The sequence below is a fragment of the Triticum aestivum genome, chromosome 1B, assembly GCF_018294505.1.
Source record: "Triticum aestivum cultivar Chinese Spring chromosome 1B, IWGSC CS RefSeq v2.1, whole genome shotgun sequence".
Taxonomy (NCBI): domain Eukaryota; kingdom Viridiplantae; phylum Streptophyta; class Magnoliopsida; order Poales; family Poaceae; genus Triticum; species Triticum aestivum.
In genome coordinates this window covers 495,879,893-495,888,572 of record NC_057795.1, presented here as the reverse complement: position 1 = coordinate 495,888,572, position 8,680 = coordinate 495,879,893, and the positions used below count along the sequence as shown (strand labels likewise).

At 47.0% G+C, this 8,680-nt stretch overlaps 1 long non-coding RNA gene across 1 annotated transcript; it reads left to right on the top strand.

Moving 5' to 3' along the window:
- Positions 1-1,037: 1,037 nt before the first annotated feature.
- On the top strand, positions 1,038-2,479 carry LOC123134634 (uncharacterized). Its single transcript, XR_006465681.1, has 2 exons — positions 1,038-1,558; positions 1,663-2,479. It is a non-coding gene; the product is annotated as an uncharacterized lncRNA (long non-coding RNA).
- The last annotated feature ends 6,201 nt before the right edge of the window (positions 2,480-8,680 follow it).

Sequence of the window (8,680 nt, the reverse complement as noted above, 5' to 3'; positions counted from 1 at the left end):
TGACCTTTTTTATGAATTACTACATTTTTCTGCATATATATAGGGTGCGCGTACACCAGGAGCACCACAGTCCCGCCCCCTTTTTTACGCCCTTACCAGCATTTACCCTGGGAGACGGCAAGAAGGCGAGCTTTTGGAGACCCGCTTGGGCAAATGGGCATAGGAGGGTTTGCACCTTCAATTTTTTGCCACTACAAAGCGGAAGAATTGGTCCGTAGAAAAATGCTCTCAGAATCATGCTTATGTGTACCTAATCAACATCACGAATTGACTTACGATGCAACACATTCAACATTTCAAGAGCAAGAGCACTATTTCGAAGAATTGCGCCCCCCTCCCCCCACCCACCAACACAACACTACTATTTCTCCTAGATTATTATCTCCAGCGTGGTTGTCTTCCTTACATGGGAAACAAACCGGAAATGCCTTTTGGATCCAGATTTTTGAAGAAATCAGAAACCATATTCTAAAGTATCAAAAAAATAATTAAAAATACCCATATACCTTAGGGATCACTAATGCAGAACCGGGCTATAGCACCGGTTCATAAGGATCTTTAGTGCCGGTTCCGTAATTGACATTAAAGGGTGGGGACTAAAGGTCCCCTTTTTAGTACCGGTTCGACACGAACCGTCACTAAAGGGCCACCACGTGACACGAGTCGGGGCCGGGTGGCGGGAGAGCTTTAGTACCGGTTGATATTTCCAACCGGTACTAAAAATTTGGGGGTTTTTGGTTTTATTATTTATTTTTCCTTTAATTTTGTGTTTTCCATTTAATTCTTTTTCATTTGCTGGTATTTTACGATAATACATATTATACACGTTATGCATATATATAAATCGAATTTCTCGTAGAACAAATTATATATATATATATATATAGTGTGGGTCTATTATGATAACATCCTCTAAGACTTTATTCTGCTAACAGTAGAGGCTTATTCTGCTAACACCCCGAACCAAACCGACCCAACAAAGAAACGAAAAGTGCCCGCTCCCCACCCTGCCATGTCAAACCACCACCCGGCCCACCCCTCCCCCAGACCATCCACCTTCTTCCCCCCGGTCAAATCCCGACCCCGACTCCACCACCAGCGCCCTCCCCCCCACTACCTTCCACGGCGGTGCGCCCCAACCCACTCCAACCGCCGGCAGGACCCCACCCACCTACCATGGCCGGTGCGACCCCAACCCCCTCCCATGGCCGCGCGCACCCATCTACCTCCCATGGCCAGCGCCCCCTCCTACCGCCGGCTGCCACCGACGACGGATCCACGACCCTCACCACCGGATCCGCCATCGTCTGGATCCACATGACCGCGTCCCAACCTTCGACGGGGCCCTGTCGATGCTCTTACCGACCATGGACCTGTGCCTCCACCTCCCCCGGTGCGGCCACAACCACCGGATCCAGCCGCCACCGGCCCCCAATGCGACCTCACCCGCCCGATCCGGCCGCCACCGCCCCCCTACGACCACTACCGGAGCTACTATGCGCGACATTTGGTTGCCCGCAATCGCGGATCCCTGCCGTCGCACCGGCGGATGACTCAGGTAATTTCTCCTTCTTTCCCCTTCTCCTCGCCCGTCACTCCCCTATCTGTTGTTCCATCGAATAATTCCCAACGCCTCCTCTATTTTGTATGTCTGGCAAGAAGGTGAAAATTGCATTAGTGCAGCCCACTCCGTCTGTTGTTTTTTTGGGCTCAAATGCAGGTCACTACGTCCACATCGTTGGTGCTTCGAGGGTCGACCTGCAGTTAGCCCCTACCCTCCGTGTCCTAGCGGCCACCACATGCGGGCGACTGCACCCATCGTCAGCACGAGAAGGGGTCCTCCGACGAGTGCGCGTGCAGTACCCTTTAGGGGTGAGGCACTTGCTTTTTGGCTGTCGACACCTCCATCACCCAGTTTTGGCTGTCGATGGAGACCATCGGTGAAGTTTGCCACCTCCCCGCCTTCTACTGCCGCGCTGAGTGGTCATGCAGATCCTGCAGGGCTCCAGCCCGGCGTGCACAGCTCGTGCGCACACATGATCCGGTTCAGTGCTAGGGCACTCGCAGTCTTTTTTGCGTGCAGCTGCAGTCCGTTTGGACTTCGTGTGTAGTGAAGTTCGGGCGAGCCATGATGACAGAAAAGGAAGGAAATTAAGTGGGTCGGAAAGGGAACAGAATTAAAACCCCACTTGCCGAGGAGACAACAATCCGCAAGCATCATGCGCATGCAGTTCCTTTTGTATATGCTTACAATGCGGTGTGTGTATGTGTGCTGTACACCCCCATCGCTTATTTTGTGTGGCAGCTCATTAGACCTCTGTATGAAGTGCGTCGTCTGTCTCGAGTACATTAACATTTGCAGTGCGTTTGCTCCCCGGATGTGGTTCACTTTTGAGAGTGATGTTGTTCACTTGCGCCCACCATGAAAGTGCAAAAAAATAGCGCAACAACAAAGATTGTAATGAGGTTCACTTCGATATATGTCGCGGTTCACTTGCCCTAGTCTCTGTGGTCCACTATCGTTCATAAAAAAAGTTAAAAAAAAGACAACAAAAACTCGTATGAGAAAAATTACGTCTGACAAAAGAAATTATGCAACTCGTTTCCTCGTCCGATGCAGTGCGGTTTTCATTCAGAAGCAGTGCGGTCGGCCGTATGACGTTGTTCCTCTCGTAAGTGCAAAAAAATTGTTACGAAAGCGAAAAAAAGTAATGTGGTTCACTTTTTGGTACTGTTGTGGTTCATTTACACCCGATGTGAAGTGCACTCTACTTTCCCGTTCTTGAAAAAATCACGTTTGAATAAAAGAACCCATGCAGTTCTCTTACCCGTGTGATGCAGTGCGTTTTTTCATCCGTTGCAGTGCGGTTTTCAGTCGGATGAAGTACCCACGCCGATTTTGGTCTCGCGAAAAACAGAGTGTCCGCTTTTTGGTAAAATCGAAACTGCTCTTAAATCGTAAGGAATTAGAGAGAGCGTCCTACATGAAAAAGTTGTGTCTCGTTGATATCTTTCCAACGGCGTATGATTTGAATCATTTCGACCAGCCGTTCATAAAAAATTCGCGAAACAACAGCCGCTGCCTCTCGAAGTCAGCCGCACGATTTCCAAAATTAACGAAAAACCGTAAGGAATATCAAAACCATTTCAACATATGAAAGTTGCGCGTTGTCCGTAGCTTTCCAACGGCGTATCATATGTCTAATTTCGACAAATGGTTAGAAAACTGGAGCAAAAACAGTACCAAAAAATTTAAAAAAATTGAAAAACAGAGTTTCGCATTTAGTAAATTTGAAACTACTCTTAAACCGTGACGAATTAGAAAACATAATAGATATGAAAAAGATGCGCCTTGACGATATCTTTCCAACGGCGTATCATTTGCTTTATTCTGATGAGCGGTTTAGAAAAAATCACGAAAATACGTTCGCTGCCACTCGTCATCCGCCGCGCCGTTTTTGAAACTGCTCTTAAACCGCGAGGAATCTCGAAAAGTGTTCAACATAGCAAAGTTGCGCCTAATCCATAGCTTTTCAACGGTATAATATACGCCTTGTTCCGATAACCAATCAAAAAATTAGAGCGAAAACAGTACCGAAAAAACACTGCGTGCAGTTTTTTCCGATGTGAAGTTCACTAGTCTATATTGCAGTGCTCGTTGTCAAGAAGATGCAGTGCACTTGCGTTCAGCGTGAAGTGCGGAAGTGGTGTGCAGAATAGTTATTCTGCTAATATTAGCAGAATAGACCGTCTGTATATATATATGCATGTGTATGTGTGAATAATTAATGGTGTACATGCATGTGGTTGTATATATATATACAGTTTTTCCTACATGTAGCCTTGAGAGCCAGTGGCATTTGCCTTGGTGCCTACGGAGCACGATGACAATTTGGGACTAGTTCATTGGGGCGGTAGCTTGTAGTAGAATTCCCATTTGGGATCTATGACCTCGTCGAGCAAAAATCCTGCTATTCCCTCTTGAAGTGCTCATATGCGCTCCTCTGGTAGGAGCGTGTCCCGCACCGAGTCGAACTGTTAAGGAGATCAATATGCATGTGTATTAGTTATGTGACTAGATATCGATAATGACGTAAAAATTGTGAATAGTGTTCTATCAAACACGCGTACCCATAGCTGTCTATCAGTTTTGGTCCTTTCAGACGTCATCATGCGAATGTTCTCGAAAACGCAGTATGCACAGTGATCTTTCCCCTGCGCTTGCTTCAGGGCCTTAACGAGAATAGAATTTAATCAGATAATAATTAATCAAGCATGATAATTAATGGTATTGAAACTAGAATTAATGAGATGCACTAGTGCAGAACCGGGCTATAGCCCCATTTCTTAAGGGGCTTTAGTGTCGGTTCTATAGCCCAGAATTAGAGAGATGCATGGTAGCTAGCTAGTACTACTTAATTAATTATACCTTGGATCGAAACCAATACAACTTTTCTTTCCATTCGCCAGGAACCTCTTTCGGATTTATGAACTTTACCCAAGCCCTGCCCGCCTGCAAAGAAAATGAATAAACGAGTTATTAAATAGTTGATATCAGGAAATGACGAACTAAAGAGGCCGATATATAGTTAATAATGATTGAAATTACCTGTCGACTATCCCTTTCACGGTTGAGTAGTCTCTCTTATCTTTAAGTAGTGAGTCCAATACTTCAACTGTTCCTTCGTCAACTTTAATGATTAACAAGATCCAATGGTAACTGCATGCACACACGTTTGCATGTCTTAATTAAGCGGGCATGTGCATAACACTCATCAACTACCCTAAACCCCTATACACTTAATTATTAACATCTAGCTAGCTAGTAAGTAAAAACAAGAATTTGTAGTACAAGACAGTGTGACTCACGTGTAGTTGTAAGGAAGTAGTATATGTTCATTGGTATTGAGTCACTTCAAGAACTCTAGCATGTTTTTCTCTACATCTTTTTATACCATGCATATGTCCATGTTTCTTCATTAAAGGAATTTGGGTCAATGAACCCAATGCCATAGCGTCAGTTTTCTTCATTTCATACATCTTCATCCTGCATAATACCACAGAAAAGAATATAGTGAGGATAATTACAGGTAATGATCGATCAATGAGCACTACAACTATCTTGAGACTTGAATTACATAAAGAAATCACTTATAGACAATACAAACTAACGATGGATTTGTCGAGTGTGTCTTGATGGAATAACTGATATAGTTCTGAATACTCAATGGACAGAGCTAGCTCATGGAAGTAATACTCTTCCTTGACTTTCACCATGAGGCCCTCTCGATTGCTACTCTTGGTAATTTTCATGTACCAATCACGCAATTGATACATTCTCGTTGGGAGGTTCTTGACCTCCTCAGGCCTTACCAAAGGTTGGCCGCGGGCATATTTCCATTTTATGTCCTTCTCTTTAAGCTTATCCATGTGCTCAATCTCGAGGAGTTGTCCAACAGTGATACCAAGCATTTCAGCGTTCCATCTATGCTCATCGGTTATTACTAGCTGACTGGCGCCGGTACTCTCAGTGTTGGTACAACTAGAGGGGGGATCGATTGCGCCGCCTGTTTTCCTAGCCGGGGAACGGTTTTCCCGCATTTTTGGCCAGCTGCTTGGCTCGAGCTCGAGCTCGACCCCTTTTGTTGTCGTGCTCGATGTGCCTTCCTGATTTGGCACTCATAGTCTGAGTCAATAGGCTTGGGAGCTGGTGGTCTCGCCATACGAATAAAGTGGTCAATCGTCTCCTTGGGCACTTTCTCCCTTGGCGGCGGTGCCGATTTTGGTCGAAATGGGCCTCCACTTGGGCCTTCACTATGGCTTCATTTTGCTCCTTGGTCATGTCGTAAGGCCTCTGCGGAAGAGGCACGAGGCCTTTTGGACCATATTGAAATCGCTTGCCTCCGCCTGTACCTCTTGTACTACCTCGACTTGTAGCACTACGCACCATAGCTGCGGCGGCTCTCTTCCGTGATTGCTGAGGTAGCGGAGACGGCTGACGCGGTGTCAGACTTGGAGGAGGAGTGGCACGCGTTGGTGGACTTGGAGGAGGAGGAGTGGCCTCACGCGTTGGCTGAGTTGAAGCAGGAGGAGTGGCCTCACGCGTTGGCTGAGTTGAAGCAGGAGTAGTGGCCTCACGCGTTGGCTGAGTTGAAGCAGGAGGAGTGGCCTCACGCGTTGGCTGAGTTGAAGCAGGAGTAGTGTCCTCACGCGTTGGCTGAGTTGAAGTAGGAGGAGTGGCCTGAAGCTGTGCCGGACTAGGAGGAGCGTGAGTCGTCTGCTCCTCGTCACCTCCTGGAATGTCACCTCCTAGCTGACGCGGTGTCGGTGGCCTTCGAAAGATGATGCAATCCTTTCTCCATAGGATGATATGATGTATGGCCTCTCCCAGTGTGTGCTCCTCGTCACCTCTAGGAATGTCAAGCACTAGCCCCGAATATAGGTCCACCACCTCATCAACCACGACACAAGCATAGCCTTCTGGAATCGCTCTGCAATGGTAGGTTGCTCCGGGGGGATTTGTATAAGCAAGGGCGTCCGCCGCCTTCATAGATATGTTCTTTATTTTTAAGTGTAGCTCACAGTTAGTGTTCTCCATGATGTCATCCACAGGGTATCTATCCATCAGTGCATCTCCCATGGCGGAACCCATGCTTCTTGTCTGCATGGATGGGACGGTGCTATCCAATGATGGATCATCCGCTAGCTGCGGCCGCTGCTGAGACCCCCTCTCCTGGCTAAGCGAGTCGATCTGCTGCTGCTGCCTCTGCAATTTGAGTGCCAACTCCGCGTGCGCTGATTCTAGGCCTTGAAGCCGTTCTCCTTCCTTCTCCCTCTGCTCTTCCTCCAGCTTCTTCTTCTTCTCCTCCTCCATTTTCCTTCTCGCATGGCTTCTGTAGTCGGTGTTCCAGTCAAAAAATCCCTCATACCACGGAATAACGCCCTTGCCTCGTGTTCTTCCCGGGTGTTCAGGATTTCCGAGGGCGCGCATGAGCTCGTCATTCTCTCTGTTGGGCGTGAACACCCCCTCTCGAGCTTCTTGTATTGCTTGAACTAACTTAACATCGGCTCCTTTAAGAGATGCCTTCTTCGAAACCAGGCATGTCTTCGGATCCAACGCCCCCATGCGCATAGAACCAAGTTCTGCACCTCGGGGGCCAGCTCAATGTAACTGGAGTGACCTATGCAGCCTGCATCTCCTGCTCAGACTTATCCCACTTAGGCATTGCCAACGCGTAGCCACCTGGCCCCAGCCTATGGAGTTGCTCCTTTTTTGCAGCATTGGCCTTGTTTTTTTGGACCGTTCCTTCGATAATTTTGATTCCTTGAATTTCACGAAATCGTCCCAGTGTTCTCTCTGGTTCTCTAGTGTTCCCTTGAATTCTGGAGTCTTCTTTCCTGCTTTGACGTATTTACTCCATACAGTTTTCTTGTGGTTGTTGAATGCAATTGCCATCTTCCTAAGAGCAGCGTCCTTGACTTTCTCCACATCTGCAGCTGTGAAATGATCTGGTAGGGTGAAATGTTCCATGAGTTCTTCCCAAAGCGCTTTTTTTGCTTTGTCATCAAAAAAGTAAGATCTGGACGGGGCTTTGATGGCTCTTTCCATTCTTGAAGGGAGATCAGGAGTTTGTCCTTCACAAGAACTCCGCACTGACGAATGAACTTGTTCGCAATGTTCTTAGGCGCTATTGGTTCGCCATTAGTTTTGATGGCCTCGATGGTGTACTTTATGCCGTCCTTCAACTTTTTTCCGGGCCTCGCACTACTCTGCCTTTGGAAGATTTGCTCGATCCGGAGGGCTGAAAAGAAGAAAGATCAATTCGTTAATATGTCTTCAAATCACTTAAAACATGTGATGATCACCAGATGCCTGTTTATATAAATATACCTCGCCGGTCTCTGTTATATCAAGATCAACATTTTCTTCGCCATCATAATCATTAATTTATTCGCCATCATAATCATTAATTTATTCGCCATCATAACCCATGACTTCATCAATTCGGTCATCGCGATCGAATATCATATCATCACCCTCCCCGGTATTGTTCAGATATTGGGAGTCGTCATCTTCTTCATTTCGATTATCTGGCGAGCGAGGGGAGCGTATGATCTCGAACAGGGCCTCTTCTCCCTCTCTGCCGGTATTGTCCGCCATACCTTTTATTTAACTAATCCAGAAGAAATATAAAACAATTTAGTATTCAAATTACAATATGCATGCATGCAATCAATCAATAAGAGGAAATCCTGAATCATGGTACATAATATGCATCGTCTCGAATAATATATAATCTCGAATACATTGTCTCGAATATTATATATCGAATACATCACTAGCTAGCTAGCTAATAAATATCGAATACTACAGAATAATCTAGGCTACTCGTGGTTCCTGAGGCGCGTGCGGTGGACACCGAAAGAGAAGGAACCATCACAGGATCATAGCTCCGGTGAACTCCCCAAATACTCTGCCAGGTATTGGAGAACCTGACGTCCATAGCAGCCATGTAGCAACGGACGTGCTCGCCCTCCTCCCTGACACGGCGACGCACCACCTCCGGCGGGGCTGGCTCCCTCCATACCGAAAGTGGCCCACGGGAACGCCACCAAAGGAGCTCAGGGTCGACGACGGGACCCGGGTTCCTCACCAAGCGGTGAGCCCCTGAAGGTAGCA